The 25,460-nt window shown below is 34.0% G+C and overlaps 2 pseudogenes; one reads left to right on the top strand and one right to left on the bottom strand.

The window, feature by feature from the left end:
• The first annotated feature begins 929 nt into the window (after positions 1-929).
• LOC114335616 (piwi-like protein Siwi) lies at positions 930-5,306 on the top strand (annotated as a pseudogene).
• Positions 5,307-5,362: 56 nt separating this feature from the next.
• LOC114335613 (piwi-like protein Siwi) overlaps positions 5,363-25,460 on the bottom strand; it is a 40,836-nt pseudogene continuing 20,738 nt past the window's right edge.

The raw sequence follows: 25,460 nt of genomic DNA, 5'->3' as shown, positions 1-25,460 counted from the left end.
AATGGATACTTTCCACATAAGTTGATACACAGCTATACGTGAATTCAGGAAACACGAAACATAAAATCAATAATCGATTATATTATAACATAAAAAACCGGACTGAGAGTCCCAGATGTAAGAGTTCCCTGCAATCCGAAGACAACAGAGGGAAACACATATAGACATAAACAAGAAAGAAAAGCTAAATGAACAAAGATACAACATCAGAAGCCTAGATGAAGAAAGTACCCAAGACTTATTCAAAAATAGATTGGATGAGAAGCTACAAATTCCCGCCCCTAAAGGTATCGACCAGTTATAAGACATATAAAAAACTGTTTACACGAAGCAGCATTTGAAGCAATGGGATACTACATAAAAACCAAGGCAAACAAACCATACTGGTGAGATAGCGAAATAGAAGAAGAAATAAAATGTAAAAGACAACTCTACCAACAATATTTAAGCTCCAAATCATTACAGGACAAAATAAATTATAAAGAAAAACAAGCAGAAGTACAAAGAAAAATCTCTAAGAAGATCGAGTCTTGGGAAAGAAACTGCCAACGAATAAATACTTATCTAGGAGGAACCAGAAGCCCAGAAAGCTGGAAATTGATAAAAAAATTGAGAAAAGAAAAGAATAAAGACGTAATATAGAGTATAAAACCTGAAGACTGGGAAGCGTATTTCAAAGAACTTTTGATAGAGAATAGAGTCGAATTTCAAGAACGTAGAAATCAAAACCAAGATAGAATTTCAATAGTCGGCTTGTCAATAAGATTAACAACAGAGGAAATTAAAAATGTATGTGCGGCTGCTCCATGCCAAAACACAGTAACTGACATAAAATTCGAAACTGCGTTTTTTGCATGTATGTACATACTGTGTTATTGCGCATTTTTAGAGCCGACATATGCAGTATTATCTTGACTGGTTTTGAAGATATGGCTTACTCAAAACACAGTATCTACACTGCTAGTTCCATTTTCCCATGTGAAAACACAGTAAGTGGTTTATTTCGTTTCAAACACAGTAAATACCAGTTGCTGTGTTTTGGCATCTGCAATGTTAATCATTAGGTTTATGCAAATACACAGTATCTACAACAGCAGCAGCTGCGCAGTGAGGTCACACGATGATAGTGTCAACAATGTGGGGGTACGAGTTTCATTTCAGTATCTCGTAGCTTGCAACTAGAGACGTTTGGTGTGTTTTTGAAAGTTTATTGTTTATATTGCGCTATTTAGTATGACATCCCGTGGAAAATCATTAGTGGCTATGTGTATAGACAAAACGTAAGTATATTTTCTTGCACTGACTAAATTAAGAAGAAGTGTTCTTAGTAATAACGTCGTTTATTTCTGTGACAATTTGTTGGCTGTGGCTATCACTCCGTCATGTAGGTAGTTCCTTACGCTTGCTAATTCAAAACTAAACATTTTTTACAGTAAGCCACAGTGGGAGTCTGTAGTAAAGCAATAAAAAAGTGTTTTTAGTAGTAATAGGGTTGTAGTTTTTACACAACTTTTTTTCTAGCGCTGAAGATGTAGTGGGCAATGATGATGAAATGACTGAAGATTCCGTTAGCGTAACCAATTTTAGTGACGATAGTATTATTGATCCTGATTTTACAATAAGTGATGTTCATCATACATAATAAACAAAGTATCACTAGCTCGAACAGTTAAAGCAATTCTGATTTTGAATAAGTAGTTGCTACAACAGAAGAAAATCCACTGGATAATATTACAGGGGCTTCAGCAGCTGCTACCACTACTGTTATTGTGGACAGTTTTCCTACTCCGATTAAAAGACGACTTAAGCAAGAGGTTAAATACAAGCGTTTATCTAATCAAGAAAAAGTTGTAAAATTACCGAAGAATAGCTGTAACCAGATCTATGAGTCGAATATATGGAAAGGTTTTAAAGACCGAGTCGAGAAGCAGGCTTTCGTACGGGTCGATCCACTATTGACCACATTTTCTCCTTAACCCAGGTAATGGGCATGGAATCAAGAAATTCATATGTTGTTTGTCGACCTACGGAAAGCCTACGACAACTTTCCACTGAAGAAGCTGTGTCAATCAATGGAAAGCACGAATATTAATATAGAATTAACAAAAGCCGTCTAAGTGCTATACAATCAACCAATATCAAAAATAAAAAGAGGGACACAAATAACAACAGGATTTATAATATCAAAAGACTTAAAGCGAGGGAGTTGCCTGTCCCCCACTTTATTTAAAATATACCTCGAAAGTGCTTTAAAAAGGTGGAAACAAAAATGTAGAACAATGGGGATACCACTCACCAATACTATGGTATATACCCTGAATTTTGCAGACGATCAAGTAATAATGGCACAAGATTATGACGATTTAAACTATATGGCACGAAAATTAATTGAAAAGTATGATATATGGACTCTAGAAGTAAATAAAAAGAAAACCGAATACTTGTGCATTGGAGGAGAATAAAAAGATCTCATATGAGATGATAACACCACGATAAAGCACTGCTGTGACTACAAGTATCTAGGTATCACTATTTCGCACGATGGAACATTAGACAAAGCCATAATAGAGAGAAATACGTCAGGGAGTAAAGCCATCACAATGTTAAACAGCATTTTATGGGACCAATCCATCAGCAAAGAAAATAAAAAGCGGATATATACTATAGTGAAAATCATCACTTTTTACAGCTGTGAGGTATAGCCAATGAAAAAAAGAACACTGGCAACGCTGAGAGCAACGGAAATGGATTTTTCGAGAAGAGCCGCAGGAAGATCTAGATGAGAAAGGATTACCAAAGAACGCATTAGAGAAATAATGGGAATCAAACGAACAAATTACGGATGACCTAACAACAACACAACTTATCTGGTTCGGACGTATACAGAGATGCATGGATTTGCTTGAAATTTTGACAATAGATAGAAAATAGGTCATAGATCAAAATCTACTATATGCGATATGTGCTTTTTCTCTGGGGTGGTTACAACCCCAAGTCGGGAGTGGAGAATCTTTATAAAAAACATGGTCATCGCTATAATAGGCTATTTTAAGACAAAAATATTCTTTAGAGTTTTTTCAAAAAGTTTTTGGAAGTTTTGGTTTTATTCGCGACTGGATCGCAAAACAAGACTACCTAATCCTAAGAATGTGGAAAAGGAAGAATATGGATTATAAAGTAAAGCGTATTAAAGAAAATTATAAGAAAATCGAAATAAAATTTTTTTACAAAGAGGTACAATACTGTTACTGACAGTTCCGTAGATTGATCCTACATAGAAAAAGTCCCTTGACGTGAAAGAAGCAGTAGTCACGTACGAGAATGTTCTAGATGTTATGGAATAACCCAGAAATATCTGGTGGCGTCTAGAACGTCAGAAAAAATATATAAATATATGTGTTTGACATTTTAGTAACAGTTGTAATTCAGATTTTGAAGTTTATGTTTGTCATTGTGTTATAAGTACTGTAATATTGTGTTGGGAGTTCAATAAATCGATTTAAAGCTGAGTAACATTGGTGACAGCGGTGGGATGGGGAGAAATTCCGTGCTACAAGTAGCGGTGTGAGGGGTAGGAACCTAAAATACGAAATAATCCGTACAAAGCCAGCTGATATGCAGTCTAAAAAGGGTACCAGTGGGCAACCTATTAATTTGGATATCCAACACACAATATCGTGTAGATTTTAACCTAGATGTTGATCACACTGGTACATGCAAAATGTTTATGCATCAAGCCCTTAAAGATACCTTAAATGAATATCTTTTTGACGGAACCGTGCTGTACCTACATAGCCCAACGTATGCAGCCCGATCTCGTAGAGAAGTTCGTGGAAAATGAAGCCGGAGAAAAAATAAGAATTAGCATTCGTATGGCCAGTGAACTCGCCTGGGGCGATTTTCATTATATCCAACTCTTGAATATATTGATCAGAAAATGATTATTTGCGATGAAGCTCACTTTGCTGCAAAAAGACTATTATGACCCCCAGAGCCAAGTTAATACACGAGCATAAGTTGTCTCTCTGGCCTGGATATTTTACATCCATTAGACAGCACGAAAACCAAGTCATGATAAACGTAGTATTGGCATTCAAAGTAGTACGCCGAGAGGATACCTGTTATAACATGTTTTTGGACTGTAGAGGTCCGGAACCCAAGAAATAGTTCCAAAGCAAAATTATAGGATCCAGTGTTTTGACATTTTACAATAATAGAACATATAGAATCGACGATGTAGACTTCTCACAAAATGCCGACAGTACATTCCCATTGAGAGATGGCTCGCAAATGACTTAGCCCAATATTACTCTGAGAAGTATAAAATCCATATTAGGGAGAGGCGCCAACCGCTTCTTGTGTCTCATAGTAAACCTAGGGAAATACGTGCTGGAATGCCTGAGGTAGTTTATTTGATTCCAGAATTATGTAAACCAACAGGCTTAACTGACCGTATACGAGAAAACTTCAAACTTATGCGACCGCTAACTGACCATACTCGCGTAGGACCCGTAGATAGGATGAGGAAATTGAAGAATTCTGTAAGTGGTTCCTGGGATGCCCTGAAGTAGTCAAGGAACTTAGAAAATGGGACTTCAAATTAGCAGATCGGCTAGTACAATTCCAAGGAAGAGTTCTTTCCATGGAAACCATTGTTGCAGCAAATAATTCTAGGTACCCAGCTGGACCTAAAGCGGATTGGACCCGTGACTTAAGGGCCCAAGGAATGTTTAATTCCGCCAATATGACTAGATTAGTTACAATTTGTCCAGTGAGACAAAAGAATGAGTATTATGATATATTCTACAAACATTGCAAAAAGCTACTCGAGGCATGCAATGGGATATCGGTCAGCTCCAAATATTTGATATACCAGACGACCGAACTAATACGTTCTGTAGCGCCATAGAAAATTTGGCTGCGGGAATGGACCCCACTCTGATAATGTGCGTTTTGCCTACTAATCAGGCTGATAGATATGGATCAATTAAGAAAAAGTGCTACGTTTATCGGGAAATGCCCAGTCAAATTGTATTAAGAAAGAATCTGACATCGAAAGGTGTGATGTCAATTGCAACAAAGGTAGCAATTCAACTGAACTGTAAGATTGGAGGTGCTCCATGGAGTATCGTGATGCCATTGTCAAACGTGATGGTAGTCGGTTATGATGTTTGCCGTGACACCCTGAAGAAACAGAGCAGTTTTGCTGCAATGCTATCTAGACTCGGTAGGGCTATGACTCGTTATTATAACCATGTCACGGAGCAACTTTCAAAAATGCATTGATATTCTCTGAGAGTTTCTTGTAATTCATAAGAATTACAAGAACTGTCAGAGAATATAAGTGTGTTTTTGAAAGATGCTCAGTGAAATGGTTATAATAACGAGTCATAGCCCTATCGAGTCTAGCTAGCATTGCAGCAAAACTGCCCTGTTTCTTCAGAGTGTCACGGCAAGCATCATAACCGACTACCATCACGTTTGACAATGGCATTACGATACTCCATGGAGCACCTCCAATCTTACAGTTCAGTTGAATTGCTACCTTTGTTGCGATTGACCATCACACCTTTCGATGTCAAATTCTTTCTTAGTACAATTTGACTTGGTATTCTCCGATCAACGGAACACTTTTTCTTAATGGATTGATATCTATCGGCGTGATTAGTAGACAAAACACACATTATCAGTGTAGGGTCCATTCTCGCAGACACATTTTCTATGGCATTACTGAACATATCAGTTCGGTCGTCTGGTATATCAAATATTTGGGGCTGACCGATATACCATTGCACACATCGAGCAGATTTTTGCAACGTTTATAGAAAATCATAATACCCGCTCTTTTGTCTCACTGGACAAATTGTAAATAATCGAATCATATTGGCGGAATTAAACATTCTTTGGCCCTTAAGTTACGGGTTCAATCCGCCTTAGTTCCAGCGGGGTACCTTGAATTATTCGCTGCTACAATGGTTTCCATGGGAAGACTTCTTCCTTGGAATTGTACAAGGCAATCTGCTAATTGGAAATCACATTTTCTGAGTTCCGTGACTGCTTCAGGGCATCCCAGGAACCGCTTAAAGAATTCTTACAATTTTCTCATTCTGTCTACGGGTCCAAAGCGAGTGTGGTCAGCTAGCGCTTGCATAAGTTTGAAATTTTCTCTCATACGGTCGGTTAAGTCTATTGGCTTACATAATTCTGTGATCAAATAAATCACCTCAGGCATTCCAGCACGTATTTTCCAAGGTTTACTAAGAGACAAAAGAAGCGGTTGCCGCCTCTCCCCAATATGGGTTTTATACTTCTCAGAGTAATATTGGACATAGCTCATTTGCTAGCCATCTCTTAACGGGAATGTACTGTCGGCATTTTTTGAGAAGTCTACATCGTCGAATCTGTGTGTTCTGTTATTGTAAAACGTTAATACACTAGATCCTATAATTTAACTTTGGAATTCTTTTTTGGGTTCCGGAGTTCTACAGTCCAAAAACAAGTTATAGCAGGTATCCTCTCAGAGTACTACTTTGAATGCCAATTCTATATTCATCATGACTTGGTTCTCGTGCTGTCTGATGGATGTAAAATATCCAGGACAGAGAGACAACTTATGCTCGTGTATATTAACTTGTCAGCTAGCGCTTGCATAAGTTTGAAAGGTAGCCATTCAGTTGAACTGTACGATTGGAGATGCTCCATGGAGTATCGTAATGCAATTGTCAAACGTGATGGTAGTCGGTTATGATGTTTGTTGCGACACCCTGAAGAAACAGAGCAGTTTTGCTGCAATAGTAGCTACACTAGATAGAGCCATGACTCGTTATTATAACCATGTCACTGAACAACTTTCAAAAACGCACTGATGTTCTATACGCACTGTAAGGAAAAAAGGAATAAACACCAGGAGCTCCTTTAAATTAGAGGTGGACGATGGATCAGTTGTAGAATTCGAGAAGGTGGACGAATATCTTTACTTAGGTACCCTTATTGACCAGGCATGTCCAGCAGAACAAGACTATAATTACACCCACAATGCTATTCACTGCCAAGATATGGAATATATAAGAACAAAAACATACAGAACAGATTGGAAGCATGGTAAAGAGAGATATTTCGCTGAATGTCTTGTGGAAAAGTAGTAGAAAAAGAATAGAGAATACTAAGTAATCTAGAAGTACACCAATTGTATATCAAATATTTGCTCGTATAATATAATATATTGCATACCTCGTTTTTGCTGAAGATGGGGAAGGAATGCGAAGTCACAAAAACAATACAAACGACAAAACTGGAATATCTAGGCCACATAATAAGAGGGGAAAAGTACTCCCTGCTAAGGCTCATAATTCAAGGAAAAATCTCGGCAAAGAGAAATGTGGGACGTAGGAAGATTTCCTGGATGCGAAATTTAAGGGGGTGGTACGGGTGCAGTTCAATACAATTGTTCAGAGCTGCAGCCAACAAAGTTAAAATTGCTGTGATGGTAGTCAACCTTCGATAGGAGACGGTACTGCAAGAAGAAGAAGATCAATTGTATGCTAAAACTCCATTGACCAAAGTTGTGAAAAAACGTAGACTAGAATGTCTCGGACATCAAGGAAGAATGCAAAGTAATATACACATCAAGAATATTGGTTGGAGAGTACATGAGGGCAAAAACGGAGAGGAAGATCAAGAAAGAAATGGAGAGATGTAGTGACGAAAGATGTCAGAGAGATTGGAAACAGATAGCTAAGAACAGAAAACTATGGAAATTATCCATCCAGAGATGCGTCTAAAACGCGTGATAACGCTATACAGTCCAAAAACATATTATATTATAAATATATATTATAGTTGGCAAATTACACATCACAAAAACATTTTTTTTAACGGTGTTTTGCTAATAATTCCGAAAATTTACTTTTTATCGGGAAAACTGATATAAAATGCAGCTTATGAAACAAAGAGATTAGTTTTTTTTTATTATTACTGTAAACCTAATGTTAACAAAGTTATGGCTGTTCTAAAAAAGACCTTTATTCATCGATTACAAAAATCCAAACATATGATATTGAATAACCGGAAAACGGTAAGTTTTTCATCAAAAACTTATTGGAACTTATTTAAAGATCTTAAAATAACCATTGGTAAAATGATTGGCATGGAAATTAAGGTAAGTTATATCTAAAATAAAGTCCGCTTATATTTTTTGTGACGCAAAGAGTAACAAACTCACCCCGACAAGGTTGATCTGTGACCAAAATCACCCTGGTTGAAACTATTCGTTGCGTATTTACTTCATTTATATACAAGCATTACATTCTAGAAATTTAATTGGATTAGAAGGTTTAGTTTTGAAAAGATCCGAGTTTAAAGTGAAGACACTATTTTCGGAATTTCTCAAAAGATCCCCTATTTTTTTTTCAAAATAACTCAACAACTAAAAAAGATATAGGAAAAAACCGGGATTAAAAAAAGAGTTTTATTCATTGAATATTTTGATTTATATTTTTTTGGACACGGACCACTTTCTGGTAATAAACAAAAGTTGCGCGGTCGGATGGAAAAAAGACATCAAGCTAAAACAAACTGTAATAAATGGAACATAAAAACATTAGAACAGACTGAAATGGGAGAAAAATGTAAACAATAGATGAATAAAAATATATCTAACCTTTTGAGAATGTAACTACAACAACCTACTAACTAACAACCTACAAATATAAATGAAAGATGGCAAGAATTAAAAAGCAAAACAAGTAAACCAATAAACGAAGTAATAGGAAAGAGAAAACAACGAAAAGGAATAACGACTGGAACGACCAAAACTGCGAAACAGAGAGAACACTAAAGAGCTTTGCCAGAATGACATTAATAATCAACAACCCGTCAGACAATACAGGGAAGAATACAAAATAGCGAGAAACTAAGACAACGCAATAAATAAAAAGAAGAAAAATGACTGTTTAAATGAAATCTCTCTCTCCTGTCGTTTCCCCATTACTGAGGATCGTGATTTCTTCCAATATTCCTAACAATGTTTCTCCATTGGTCTCTATCTTCAGCTGCTCTAAGAGCTGCGCAGAATGAGTTTCCAGCTGAATGCTTTATTTGGTCAGACCATCTAGTTGGTGATCGTCCTCTTGATCTTCTCCCCGGAACGTTTCCAGAAACAATTAATCTCTCCAAACTGTCGTCACCTCTGCGAACTACGTGACCAAAGAATTGCAGAATTCGTTGCAGACATATTGTGGACAGCCTTTTTTTAATATTGAGTTGGTTTAGAATGGAAACGTTTGTCCTATGAGCTGTCCAAGGTATGCGCAGCATTCTTCTCCAGCACCACATCTCAAAGGCATCAATTTTTTGGCGCTCGCATGCGCGAAGAGTCCAAGTCTCTGCTCCGTATAGAAATATTGAGAATACAAGGGCATTCACCAGTCTCATCTTGATATTTTGAGAGATAGATCTGTCTTTCCAAACTTTAGTTAGGCGACTCATCGCATTTTTTGCCATACCAATACGTCTCCGAACTTCTGCTTCACAGTTACCATCGTTAGTTATACTAGACCCGAGATAGACAAAGGTGTTTACTATCTGGTATTCCTGTAATATGTTAGTCAGTTGAATAGTGTCAAATCTGTCGACCACCATTATTTTTGTCTTAGCTTTATTGATTTTCAGACCAACTCTATTGCTTTCGTACTCAACTCTTCGCAGAAGATCAAACATTTCTTGCTCATTTGCTGCTATAAGTGTAGTGTCATCAGCAAATCTTAAATTGGAGATTTTCTTACCAGCTACTGTTACTCCACCGGCCCATCCTTCTAAAACCATCCTCATGACATGTTCACCATAAATGTTAAATAAGTCAGGTGACAACACGCATCCTTGTCTAACACCTCTCTCGGTCTTGAATTGGTTTGAGAACTTCTGATCTAGTCGTACTGTCGCTATATTAGACTGGTATAGATTTTTAATAAGTGTCACCAGGTGCATTGGTGCGCCCATTTCTATTAAAATTGACCACAGATTTATCCAATTTAAATGAAATGCTCGAGGATATTGAAAGAGACAGAGAAATTCATAAAATAAAACAATTTTACAAAAAAGTCAGAGCAACAAAAAGTACGCCCAGTATTAAAACAAGAGGACTAAAAAATCAAAAAGGAGAAACTGTATTTGAAGATAAACAAGAAGAATATGGGAAAAATATTACGAAAAAATGCTATTCACTATTGAGGAAGAAGTAAGACCAATAGTACAAAACCAAATTAAAAACCTCCGAAATGGAAAAGCAGCAAGAGAAGATTAAATAGAAGTGGAATTAATAAAATACGGAGGAAGAGAATTGCAAAAAGAAATAAACATGCTAATACAACAAATATGAAACAAAGCACACTACCAGATGATTGGAACAGAGGTGTTATAGTGCCTATCTATAAAAAAGAGATCGGGAGGAGTGCGAGAATTATAGAGCAATAACCTTATTAAATACCACATATAACATTCTAGCAAACATACTAAACATAGGACTTCATCGTGCGCTGAACAAATATAAGAAGATTACCAGAACAGGTTCAGACCGGGGATATTGACAATTAATTCCGTACATACATTGGAGCAAATAAGTCAAAAGCCGAGAGAATATAGCAGAGAAATGCACCTAATATTCATAGGTTTCAAAAGCGATTTTGACATAATTAATCGGACGAAAATGATGGAGGAGCTAGAAAATTTCAAGACATATGCTAACAGTGAGCTTAAAGAACACCACAGCAAACATCACTTTCAACGGAACAACTTCCAAGGAGATCAAAGTAAACAAAGGCGTGAACCAAGGTGACTTTATTTCCCCGACACTGTTTAACCTGATATTGGAAGCAATAGTATGGAGGACAAACTTCGTAAACAAAAACTTCAACTAAATCAACTTCAAATAATAGCATATGCAGGTGATCTAGTCATCATAGAAGAAAACCGGAAATGAGAGAACCAGAAAGAAAGAAGAAGAAAGAAAGGCATAAAAACATATGGAACGAATAGAAATCTGCTGAGAAGCATGACTCTAAGTAAGAGAACAAAGATGAACCTATATAAGACCTTAATAAGACATGCTGTTACATATAGGATGGAAACAACGACGATTAACAAGAAAGAGGAAGATAGCCTACTAAAATTTGATAGAAAAATAATGAGAGCGACACTGGACCACAATGTAACAAGAGAGGGAGAAAGAAGAATGAAAACATAAGGCCGAAATTGAAGAAGAATGAGTCGTTTAGTTATCTTAATGGGGGTATCCTTTTCATGCAAATCGATGCATATAAAAAATTGAGATTTTTTACTATTGTTACCGCTATATTCTGGACTAGACATCGAATTAATTTTAAGAAAAATATACGATTAACTCATAATTTATAGTGGATTACTTGAGAACACGAGTAGGCGTAGTTCTACTAATAAATGAAAATCGACCAATTTTTTTTAATTAAAATACTGACAATGGAAATAAACAATATAAAAAATAATCTATACGGTTACAATATGTATGAAATAAAAGGTGAATAACAGAAAAATAATTATAAAAATATTATTTGTAAGTTTTTTAAAAATAAAACTTTAGATAATAGTGTATGTTATTTTAGTGTTGTGGAACAATCCAAAATAGAGACATACTATTGCTACAATCAGCGGCAAAGCAAAGAAAATCATGATAAATGTTACCATGGTCAGTGTAACACAAGGTCCTTCCATGCGTTTACGAAAAGCACTCCACCAAGTTTCCTTTTTGAGTTCCTCAAAATATCCATCAGCTATTGGATGGAAAGTTAGTTGACATCCCAAAACGTTTTTGATATCTGTATAGTCTTCATCAGATGAATTTTGTTGTGGATTTTCTTTGGCAGTATAATGATACATCTGGACTCTTTGGTTGAAACTCACTTTACGATTCTTCTTATTCAGATCTAATTTAAGTCTTAATTCTTCATCTTCAATACCCACGTCATGATCACCATCTTGACCTATTTAATTCAAGAAAAGATTTATCATTACTACAAATATCATTTTGAGTGACATTTACACACAACCAATCTTATATGGAATCATCTAATATTTCTTATTACTTCGTGCGAATTTAAAAAACGAACACACGAACTCAAACAATATTTATTATAAAGCAATTTAATAACAAATACATAACAATTAAATAAAACAATATAGTATTTAAAAAACAAATTAGTCCAGAGAAATAAGGATTCTCTCAGGACACTCAAAGATCCAGGTAGCTGACTACTTTTTTTAGTTATTGTAGACCTATACGAAGAAAACCTACCTGTTTCCTGGTTTAGTGCAAAAAACGCGATTTTTTTCGATTTTTTACACCCCATTAAAAAGCTAAATAGTTGACATAAAATTACAAAATTTTATTTTTTACAACATTAAAAAAGCTTCAAAATACCGATTTTTGAATGTTAAAAAGTCAATTTGTTGCTTCGCAAACTGAAAAATAAGTGAAAATCGTTATTTGTTAATAACTTTTACTAAAACTACCTTAGAACTGTAGTGTTTCACCCAACGTTGGGTATTGGGGTACTTAACAAAACCCTCAAAATTTGAGACCGATCCATTAATTAGTTTAAAAGTTATTCTATTTGTTTATCCCCGAGACCTTTATTTTGCAATAACATAAGACAGAAAATAATGAGAATAGGGCAATTCTGCGTATGCCAAATGAAAGTAGAAAAGTGGTAGTATCAAAATGTATTAAAAAAAGATAAAAAATTAATTTAGCCAAAAATCCCAATGCCAAATTTTTGAAATTTTGTAGTTTATAAACATTTAGAATAACTTGAAAAATATTATCTGTAGAAACAATCTTCTTACATATTCGAAAGCTAGTATTTTAACACGAATTTTCAAATAAAAACATTTAGCCTGGGTTTATTTGGGACAAAGTTAGCATGTGTTCTTTTTAATTCACAGCAAATTTGTTTATATTAATAAGGAATCTCATTGATGCAATTTTAAAGAATGGGATTTGTATTTTTTGTTAAAAAATTTGCACAAACATTGTACCTTCACAGCACCCTCTACGATTTTTCAAAACTGTAGTTCAAACGGTTACTAGGGGGAACCTACAAATCCACTGAGTTAAAATACGGAAAAAGCAATTTCAAGCTAATACAATTTTCTGTATCTGCGGATCAACTCAATGGATTTTGACCTTTCTTTTTTTTAATGTGTATGTAATTTCTAAGTACATTACAAATATGCAATTTGTTAATAAATTTATTAAGCAATAAAGAGTCTAATTTGTTTAAACAATTCTTGAAATTATATTTTTTTTACAAAAATCTATTTTTTACTCATAGTATCATTAATGATCATAAAAAAGTTAAAGTACGCTTTAATAAATAAATTATTTTATTAGATAATTATTTATTGAAGATAATTTATTTATAAAAGTATACCTTAACTTTTTCTATGATTAATAATGATAGTATGATTAAACACATGGATTTTTGGAAAAAAAATATTTTTTTAAAAATTGTTTAAACAAATTAGACTGTTTATTAATTAATAAATATCTAGACAAATTGAATATTTGTAAATTACAGAAAAATTACATACAAATTAAAAAAAGAAAGAACCAAATATATTCAGTAACTTTGGGTGAAACACTACAGTTCTAAGGTAGTTTTAGTAAAAGTTATTAACAAATAACGATTTTCACTTATTTTGCAGTTTGCGTAGTAACAAATTAACTTTTTAACTTTCAAAAATCGGCATTTTTCAATGTTCTACAAAATTAAATTCTGTAATTTTATGTCAATTATTTAGCTTTTGAATAGGGTGCAAATAATCGAAGAAATCGCGAATTTTGCACTAAATTGTTAATAATTAAAAAACAGACGCGAACTCTATACAGGAAACAGGTAGGTAGGTTTTCTTCCTATATGTCTACAATAACTAAAAAAGTAGTCAGCTACCTGGATCTTTAAGTGTCCCGAGCATGGTCTATTTCTACACTCACCGGCAGAGAAAACGGGCACCCCAAAAAATGGGTCATTTTTAATGTCTTGTATTTCCTAAACCTGATGTCCGATTTAAGTAATTTTTTTAATATGTTATAGCCTTATTCTTTATCAATATCGCTGTAATAATATTGTTGCTAGACAGGTACATTGTCATTGTATACAGGGTGTACGAATCAAACTGTGTTTTTTTCTCAAACTTTGGAACACCCTGTGGAATGTTCTAGCTTTTATAAAATACTGAAATTATAACCAAACTATAGCCTCAGGTTTTCTTAACATTTTGTTTTTTGATTCATTCGCTTATGTTGGATAATAAAAAAGTTAAGCACTTTAACAACTACCCCTGTTTTTCGTTAATACAGGGTGTTTTTAAATAAGTACGGCAAACTTTAAGGGGTAATTCTGCATGATAAAATAATGACAGTTTGCTTTATAAACGTATGCCCGCAAATGCTTCGTTTCCGAGATAGGGGGTGTTGAAATTGTTCTTACAAACTGACGATTTATTTATTTCTCTAAAACGGTTTGTGATATGCAAATGAAATTTGGTAGATTTTAAGAGGTAGTTATTGCGCATTTTTTGGCGTACATTAAGAATTTTATATTCACCATTGGCGTGCATACGGGTATAAATATTTTAGATATATCCCGTATGCACGCCAATGGTGAATATAAAATTCTCAATTGTATGCCAAAAAATGCGCTCTTAAACTAACTAAAACTAGATCTTAAAATCTACCAAATTTCATTTGCATATCACAAACCGTTTTATAGCAATAAATAAATCGTCAGTTTGTAAGAACAATTTCAACACCCCCTATCTCAGAAACGAAGTATTTGCGGGCATAAGTTAATAAAGCAAACTGTCATTATTTTATCATGCAGAATTACCCCTTAAAGCTTGCCGTACTTATTGAAAAACACCCTGTATTGACGAAAAACAGGGGTAGTTGTTAAAGTGCCTAACTTTTTTATTATCCAACATAAGCGAATGAATAAAAAAACAGAATGTTAAGAAAATCTGTGGCTATAGTTGGGTTTTAATTTTAGTATTTTATAAAAGCTAGAACATTCCACAGGCTGTTCCAAAGTTTGAGAAAAAAACACAGTTTAATTCGTACACCCTGTATACAATGACAATGTACCTGTCTAGCAACAATATTTTTACAGCGATATTGATAAAGAATAAGGCTATAACATATTAAAAAAATTACTTAAATCGGACATCAGGTTTAGGAAATACAAGACATTAAAAATGACCCATTTTTTGGGGTGCCCGTTTTCTCTGCCGGTGAGTGTAGCTTATTTCCCTGGAGTAAATTAAAACTAGTTGTTTTAAAGTCAATAGAATAAAAAAATTTCAATGGAAAATAGATGCTCAGGACCGACAACAATGGAGGGAAATAGTAAACGCGGCCAAGACTCACATAGAGTTGTAGAGCCAAATTATGATGATGATGATGATGAATGCAAAACGAATAATGTTTAAATTGTTTTTATTTTTTTTTGTTTTTTTTTGTAGTCAGGGTTATCACCTCTAGTCCTTGTGCAAGTTTTAGTTTGCGTGGGCACGCTCCTAATCAATTATCAACATTTTGTTGTGGTAGGTTGCTTCATTCTTCAAGAGCAGCTTGTATTAGCCGTGCGGTGTTTTGTGGATTATCCCGACGAGCTTTAATTTTTCTTTTAAGCATATCCCACAAACACTCTATAGGGTTAAGCTCGGGTGAGCAAGCAGGCCACTCCAAACAAGGGATACCTTCTGCTTCAATGATGTCTCTAGTCACTCTAATGGTATGTGGAGTTCCACTCTCATGCATGAAAATTAAATTTTCTCCTGTTTCACCTCTCCAGAGCCTAATACAGGTTATCAACATATCGGTGAACAGTTGAAGTTGCTTGGATGAAAATTAAAGGACTTTTTACAGATCACAATTCCTCTCCAAAACATTACACTACCCATTTTATATTAATTTGTGAACAGATCTGACAGTTTTCGTTCTTCCTTATCTTCCTCGACCTCTAAGTACACGATTTCGTGGGTCATCTGATTTTATAGAAATCCTGACTTTTTCTGAATATAGCAAATTTTGTCAATTCCCAATGTTCCAGTTTTGGTGGTGAAGACACCAATTTAGGCGATCAATCTTGTGCTGCCTGGATAACTCGGGAACCCGTAACTATCTCCTGCTGTATACTTCTTGGCACGAACTCTTCTTCTTATTGTTTCAACTGAAACAGTTACACCTGTAGCTTCCAAAAGCTGCCTTTGGAGCTGCAGGTGAGAAATGGTTTGGTGTCTTCCAGCTGATTGCACAATTAAACGATCGTGGCGAGCCGTAATTACTTTTTGGCGACTTTCCTTGGCTTTATTTTTGAGTTTTCTTAGTCCTGTTACCTAGCACAGGTTTTGGACAGATCGCCCTGTGCTTCGCCTAGCTCTGCAGCTATGTCCCTCCGAGAACATTATTTGCTCCTCAAGACCAATAATTTTCCGTTTGTTTGTTCTAACCCCACATCAGGCATATTTTCGTTTTGGACGCAAAAATTAGTTTATTTATTTTCGTTCAATTTGCAACTCAATCAAATAACCTATATCGTACCGAGCTGTACTATCTGATTGTCTTATCGATTTGTTTATTTTCAATAAAAACCTTCATTCTTCGCAACAATAACAAGTTTTTTCAAAAGAAATAAATATCGCTTTGAAATACATGGTGATTCCATATTAGGTTTGGTTGTGTGTATATACAGTGTGAGGCAGATAAACGACCAATTAGAAATATCTCGAGAACTAAAGGCAACAGAATCATGAAAATTGAAATGAAGGGGTTTTGAAGAGTGATCTGTTTAATGAATATTTTCATATATTTGCTACTTTGTTGGTTATACCGGAAGTTGCTTATAACTTCGTTGTTTTTAATGGGATACCCTGTATCTTGTTATTTTTGGATTTTCCTCGATGTCTTATTTCTTAAAATATGAGGTTTTGTAATGTTATACGGGGTAGTTTAAAAGATCATTACGTTTTTGAAGTTATACTTCTTTACCAGCGATATGAGGGTGAATTTTTATATGTTAAAATATATGTTTTATATGTTAAAATATAATTTTATATGTTCAAATGACATGTCAAAAATTATTCAATATGGCGGCTGTGGCACAGCTGTAGTTAGATTATTTATGGTTGTTGCGTTTTAAAATTTGTGTGAAAAGAAACAACAAACAAAAGTTAGTTAATAGTTATAATGCCTTTTTAAATAGTTTTCATATACCTATATTTTTGGACTTTTGGACTATTTTGGACAAGGAAAACTCATTCTAATTTGGTAAGTAGTTTTTATTATAATCATATTGTAATTATACATTTGGATTAGGTTGAAATACAGTAGAGCGTCGATTATCCGAACTAATTGGGGGACATAGGTGTTCGGAAAACCGATTTGTTCGGATAATCGAACTACAATATATTGATACATATTTATAATCATACATATTTATCCACAAGTGAATAAAAGCCATATTTATATACCTACATATTTATTTATATCTTGATAATGACAACTAGCAACTAAACAAAAAAGTGCAGTCTTTGCAACAACATAATTATTTTTGGATACAATATTGAAGAAAATTGAAGATATTTTAAGCGTCAATTACTAACGCTTGCTCGGTATTCGAGTGCGGGACGCGGGAGTCGATAGTTCGAATAAGCGGTCGTTCGGTTGATCGACGTTCGGATAATCGACGCTCTACTGTACATTTATTTTCTCAAGAATGGGGATTATAGAGAGAAATCCCAAATTAGGTCCGATTTTTATTTTTAAATTATGATTTTTTGGCGTAGATTTATTTATCTAGTAGGTATGTAATGCTTTGATTTACATACTTAATTTGATTACCAACAAAAGTTCTACCAATCTTCATCTAATATATCGTTTTCTTACTGTTTTGTTATATTTTAATATTTTCTTCCACAAAATTTAAACTACATAATTTAATTATATTCAAAACAACTGTCAAACAGTAAAACGTTCAGTTACCCTATTTTTCCACATGACAAATAATGTGGAATTGGACGAGTGAGTCTAGGCCTCGATTACGAATCAAAGCGCCCCGAAATTCACGGGTTCGATTCCCGATGCAAGTTTTTATTTTTTTATTTTTTTATGCATTTTATGATTGTAAGTATATTTGTTATATAATTTTTTTTCAGAAAATGCGTATTTAAAATTTTTGCCAACAATTATTATCGTTCAGAAATCATTTTTTCTTTGTGGCATTTTTCAATGTGTTTGTGTGCGTTTTATTCGTTTATTTTTTTAAATTTTTGGTATTGTCTTAAAAATCACATAATATGTAGTAGAAGTATAACTTCTTACGTGCGTACAAAGTACACACACATTCTTTTTATTAATTTCGTAGCAACATTCTCACCCTGTGGAATTGTAGTAGTTTGACATCAAAAACTCTATTTATGTTCAAATGATTTTCAATATAGTCTACTATTGTTAAAAATTATTAGTGTAGCAAAAATTTTCATTTTAGTATACATGGTTGATCTAAACTTGTAATGAGTATTTTCTAAGTTTTCTGAAATGGAACACCCTATATTTTTGTATTTTAATGAAATGCTATTTTATGGCACTTTTATTTCTTAAGCATCCCCTTTACCCACTATACCTAACAACATTTTTAAAAATGAGGTCATTCTTCTGTAATGATAACTCGCAACTTCAACTTCGAAACCGCGTGATTAAATGTTACATTTGGTCAGTCCTCTTATAAGGTGTCGAAGCATGGACATTAAAAATATTCACCATTAATCGTTTGGAGGCTTTTGAAATGTGGCTGCACAGACGTGCACTAAAAATACCATGGACGGCTATGATGACAAATGTGGCAGTCCTTAAGGATCTAAATCTTAATCCATCAAAGAAACATGAAACGTGAAACATTAAACGTGAAACATGAAACAAATAAATTGTAAAAAAAGTAACCGTTTCATGTGATAAGCTAATCGATAAAACAAAAATAAAATCTGTATAGTCGCAGTCGGCAATGTATAGTGACGTGGTCGTTGCTGTCGGCGCCGCTCTTTAATTGCTTTTTAATATCCAAGAAACGTGAAACATGAAACAAATAAATTGTGAAGAACGAAACCGTTTCATGTTATATAGTGTAGGAAACAAAGGTTGAACTTCGGAAATAAGTCTGGTTAAACGTAGACCTTCCTGTACGTTATTGCAAAAAATTCCTCAATAGAAATTTGAAGAGGACTATATTTCCTACAATTTATTCCGCGACAGCATATATCTATCATACATCGTTTAGCGGAGGTGGCGCCCCAAAGTTGACAAGTTTTTAAAAAAGATGTTTTTAAAAAAAAATATTTTTCCCTAACCGTAATGGGAATCAAGAAGCAACCCAGCGGCAATTAATCACAATAAATGTCTGATTTTTTGGTATAGGTTTCATTTAAGGGCAATTGTCAATTTTTTTAATTACAGGGTGTTATATTTTGAAAAGCCCCTTTTTATATATACCATCTGAACCGCTTATGCTAGCGTTAAAAAACTTTCAGCGATTACCCATGTACCTACAAGTATTATTTACAAATTTGTATAATTCACCCCCATATTTTTCCCGAAACCACCCCAAAAAAAAAAGGAAAATGAATAAAGAAAATATGCAAAAATTGACTCTGGGACACCACTGTGGCTTTAAGGCGCAAAGAAAGTTAAAATATAGGTCATAGTATGTAGCAGACAGCAGAGGCGTGCGGTCCATGGAAGCGGGGGAAGCACCGCTTCTCTATACTTCCATATAAGAAAATACATATATTATTAATTAGTATTCAATTATCAACAATGTTTCCCTAATTTAAGTAATCTATTATGTAACTAATAGGCATTGAAACATTATTAAAATTTGATCGCATACGAACGGTCTCAAATAAGCACATAATTCAACGATTCAGTCCGGTCCTGACGGAAGAGCATCTCAAAATCGCTGCTTGTCATGCATTTGTCCCGTTCAAAAATTGGTCAGGGTTTAATAACCTCACTCGCTAGTCATGTTCCTTTCACGCGAATTTTGATACACCTGGAAGCGCTCGTCCGACCGCTTCCGATTCGAAAACGAGATGCGGAGTCTGTTACTGCTGCTATAAGGGGTAGGTATTTAGGTACAAATGGCTCGATTTCAATTTTTTGCTTAATATTTTTACTAATATTTTATTTGACATTTTGAGATTTTTCCTTTTACTGATATTTTATAGTACCTACGACATTTTACAGACGAAGTCAAGTGACATTGCATTTTGTATAAGACAATTTGATGACTTATGATGATTAAAAAAATGAGCTGTTTAAAAATATTTGGTATAAAACTGACAATATGGGCTTCGAACCTAAAAGAAAAATAATGATGATTGATATTGTCGGCGAAAGAGAGACCTATCGACGATTATACATCGAAATTTTTGATAATATTCTACAACAAATGAATTATCACTTTGAAAATTTTAAAGAAATAAAATATGTAGAATTATGTAATTTTAATATGTCTAATTATATTCATTAAAATCTCCCACAGAGGTATGTACCTATTTAATTAAGTACGATTCAATTATGATTTTTTTTTGATAATCTAGCTTTGCATTCTCAGTTAAATGTCATTTATAAAACACCTGAAATTAGTGATAAAGAAATACTTAGGAATCGGTTGAATTTTTTGAATACTACTGGTTTAAATCAGTCTCTGTGTGAAGTGGGCAAGTTGTGTGAATTAAGTAGTAGGTACTAACTATCCCAGCTACAAGTGCATCAGTTGAACGAAGTTTTTCAGTATTAAAACGCATCAAAAGTTTTACAATAAATTTTACAAGTGAAGACAGACTTTCCAAGTTAGCCCTATTATCCATTGAAAAAGAGTGCATTTATTAAACAATTATCAGAAAATCCAAAATTTTACGACGATGTTATCGACAAAAATTTGCATTGGTTGATAAGAGAATACGACTCAAGTATAAGTAAATAAGTGTCATATTGTTGAAAGTTGTGTGTTATGGAAGGTGGGTGATTCGAAATCGGAATATAAAAACAATTTTGAATAGAACTCTTCTTTTTAAGTTTAAAGAAACCAAGCCTGGAGCAGGGACTCGACCCTGAGCAAGCAGTACAGATCGATGATAAGTCACTAGATATACGATATACTAAGTCACTAGAGTCACTAACCTGCATTGATCGGGGTAGGATTTCGTTTGTGAGTCCTTGTATCCAGGACTCCCACAGAATAAGCACTTTACTGATAGAGAGCCCATATAGCGCATCAGAGTGCTATCGGAGGGGAAGTGGATACTATGAAGCATTGGGGCAGGATGGAGTGACGCCCGCTTGTAAGAGTAAATCCTCCTTGCCTCAATGAATTTGTATCACCCGAATCTCATTCTCAAGGCGTGTTCATGTCTCTCAGACTGGGTTAAACACTATACCTAATTTTTTGTAGTTCTTGTTTTTAGTCGATATAAGTTAACAGATAATACATTAGGTATACACCTATTAAGTAGGTATATGTTTTGATCTCGACCCTCATAAGAAAATATTTGTTAAACCCTTATTGAATCGCTTCCTCTTCCGAAAATGTCACCGCACGCCACTGGCAGACAGTGTGTTCTCTATTTGTCATAAGTATATTAATAATAAAATGAATAGGTGACGAAAAAAAAAACAAAACTAGAGCCCACCAAAGCATTTCTGAGGTTTGCGGCGCCACTGTGCCGTAACGGTTGCTTATACGAAAAAAATGCATAGGACCTTATTTGTAGAGCAAATAGTGGTCTTTAATTCTGTATAAGCCTTGTTTCAAAAAAATATATAGGTAATGAGATAATCGTAAAAACATGCTCGCCAAACTTATTTTCAGGGATAGGGGTAGTTTCCGCAGGGATGTTGCAATAACCATAATATATAAATGTATTTATAAAAAACCCTACTGATGGAGTAGGATTTTTCCCTACCCCCTTTAAACGAATGAAAATGGGTGCTCCGGGGCAAATCTTTTAAAAAAAGTTAGTCTCATAATAAGCACCCCTTGATATACCAGAAAAAAAAATAATACCGGACTTGTGTCGAGTTTGCGAGTTTAGTCTCTGTTTCCTACACTAATATACTAATCAAAGAAACAAAAATAAAATTTGTATAGTAAATAATGGAAAGTGATGATGATGAGGTCGTTGCTGTTGTGGCAACTCTCTTATTACTGTCCAAAAATCATAACCATAGTACATAATAGGAATAGGTTTGTTCTAGCAAACAGTCAAACTAGTCAGAAACCGTCAGCAAACAGTTGGTCAGTGAGAGAACATAATATAGTCACCAGTGCTATCCCCTCTACTCGCGCTGGTCCGCTATTCGCTGATGGTTTCAAACCGTTTGAAACTGATGCTAGAACAAACCTAATATTTGGTTGCAAACGAATTAAATTATCATCTTGCTAAATTTCAATCATTTTATAGAATGAGTATTCAAACATTTACATTGTTTTATTGTGGGTCCTGGTTTAAAAAAACGATATTTTCTTGTTATTGTCTATTCTAGTACCACTTCAAGTTATAATTATTGTACAACTCTTCGTTCTGCTCCACCACAGAATCCAATACAATATTAAATTCTTGGTCGGCATTCATTTTACGCATGTAATTAATTAGTTAAAACAATGAAACTGACATCGAAAAATAGAACACGTCCTATTTCATGAAACAGGTTTCAAGAAGATAAAAATGTTTAATGGGCATGGATCACACTCGTTTCATAGATATGCGGACGTCTATTTGTTTAGCAGTGTTTTATTTCCATGAAACGTGTTTCACGTTTCATGTTTCTTTGGTGTGCGCCTTCGGAAGATAAAAATGTTTCACACGCATGAATCACACTCGTTTCATTGGTATGCGGACTTCTATTTGTTTAGCATTGTTTTATTTTCATGAAACGTGTTTCAAGTTTTATGTTTCATGTTTTACGTTTCATGTTTCTTTGATGTGCGGCCTGCCTAAGAGAGCAAATGCTGCTCGCGAGCTGCTTAAAAATATCAAATGTAGAAAGATGGCCTATTTTGGATACGTAGTAAGGGGATACCGATATAATATTCTTCAACTTATTATGATGGGTAAAAGCGAAGGACGCAGAGGAATTGGTAGAAAACAGGCCACTTGGTTAAAGAATATCAGGGAGTGGACAGGAATAAAGAAACAAGAGCAACTATTTAGAATAGCTCGAGACAGACACAGTTCGCCATATTAATCGCCAACGTCAAGGGGCCTTGATAGGGCACGTTAAGAAGAAGATACTTAACTGCTTTGTGAGTTATTGGTGATGATTTATTGGTGATTCAAGCCAAACATTCATTGCAACAAAAAATACGTGAAATTTTATTAGATTGGCCGTGAAAATATTCAATCACAAATAATTTGTCGAAAATAAATACATATTAATCTAGCCTGATCCTTAAAATTAGCAATAATAGTCGAGATATCAAAATACCTACGTGGTTAAGATTGTTTGTGCGATTAAAAATTAAGCACAAATTAAAGCAGTTAGGTATAAGGAATGCTTAAGAAATAAAAAGTACCATAAAATATCATTTCATTACAATACTAAAATACAGGGTATTCCTTTTAAGAAAACTCAGAAAATACTCATTCCGGGTTTCGACCAACCCTGTACACTAAAACTAAACATTTAGCTATACTAATAATTTTTAACAATAGTAGACTATATTGTAAATCATTTGAACATAATAGAGTATTTGATGTCAAACTATTACAATTATGCAGGGTGTAGATGTAGAATTTTAGACTATCCCGTATAAATTACAATACCTAATATTTTAAGAAAGAAGACATCGGGGATCAAACAATGTAAAAATATACAGGAAAATATACAAGGTGTCCCATCTAAAAAAAAACGAAGTTATAACCGGAAGTAGCAAATAGATGAAAATATTCATTAAACAGATCACTATTCAAAACCCCTTCATTGCAATTTTCATGATTCTGTTGCCTTTAGTTGTCGAGATATTTCAAATTGGCCGTTTATCTGCCTCACCCAATATAATGATGGCCAAAAAAATGCAACACTTAGAAGGACAATTATTTTTTTAAATAATTATACAGGGTGTTTGGTAAAGAATGGGGCGTAGCATAACCTTAGATTCCTGAGCTTAAAATAAGTCGATTTAAGCTAACTTACCATAGTACGAAAGTTTTGAATAAATGTTAATTGAACATTACATTTCACTTAAATTCAATGTTCAAGCTGCCACCCATCTGCGTCTTGGCAGTTTAAACATTGAATTTAAGAAAAAAGCAATGTTTATTTGTGCAATAAACTTTTATTTCTGTTTTCTAACAGCAGTAGAAGATATTTTGAAATAAATAAATTAAATACATTCTTCTTTTTGTGTCAATTAATTTAATTTAAAAAAAAAATTTTACACCCTGTATAAATAATTATCTTAATGTTTATATTACTGAATAGAGAATTGAATACTCTTTCAAATGAGCTATCACACGACCCCTATTCTCATTAAAAAAAATAGTCGATTACGTCATCACGCCCAGATGGATGACGTCACTAGTATGATATATCAGTGAAAAAATCATAATTTAAAAATCGAATAACTTTTGCATTTAATATTTTTTCTAATTCTGTAAATAAAGCAGTTTACAGGGGGGTCAAAATATAGTGAATAACCCTGTACCTATACTAAAATTAAATATTTCGCTATATTAATAATGTTGGAGAATAGTAGACTATATTGAAGATCGTTTAAACATTAATAGAAATGTTGATGTCAAATCACTACAATTCTACAGGGTGGTAATGTTGCTACGAAATTAACAAAAAACGTAATTATCTCTTAAATTACCTCGTATAATATTGCAAAACCCTATATTTTATGAAAGAAAGCATCGAGGAGAATCAAAAATCTAAAAATATACAGGGTGTTACATTTAAAAAACATAAGTTTGTGTCACCCTGTCAATACGGACTGCCCCGTATATTTAAAAATATTTTTAAGTTTATGGTCCTATCTGTACCCCACTTTTACCTAAATAACTTTTTTTCGTATCTCTTACGATAAAAGAGTAATTGGACTTTGTCAAACTAATGCCCCACCCTGTATAGTACGAAAGGAAAAGAGTTCAAAGAAAACGAATAAATATGTGTAATGTACCTCTAGCTATTTAAAGAGCCTCCACATAGACACCAAATCCGTATTACTTTCAGGGAAATTCCATCCCAAAACATTACAGAGCCTCCATTAAACAATTAGGTACTTTTTTATTAACTTTCATGTATCATGTTTCATGTTTACGTTAAACATTATGTCTTGACTATAAAATTTGTCGCAGAGCCTTGGAAATAAAAA

Source organism: Diabrotica virgifera, chromosome 10 (assembly GCF_917563875.1).
Source record: "Diabrotica virgifera virgifera chromosome 10, PGI_DIABVI_V3a".
Lineage (NCBI taxonomy): Eukaryota > Metazoa > Arthropoda > Insecta > Coleoptera > Chrysomelidae > Diabrotica > Diabrotica virgifera.
The sequence above is the reverse complement of the archived record's forward strand: the minus strand, read 5'-3'. Positions and strand labels throughout refer to the sequence as shown.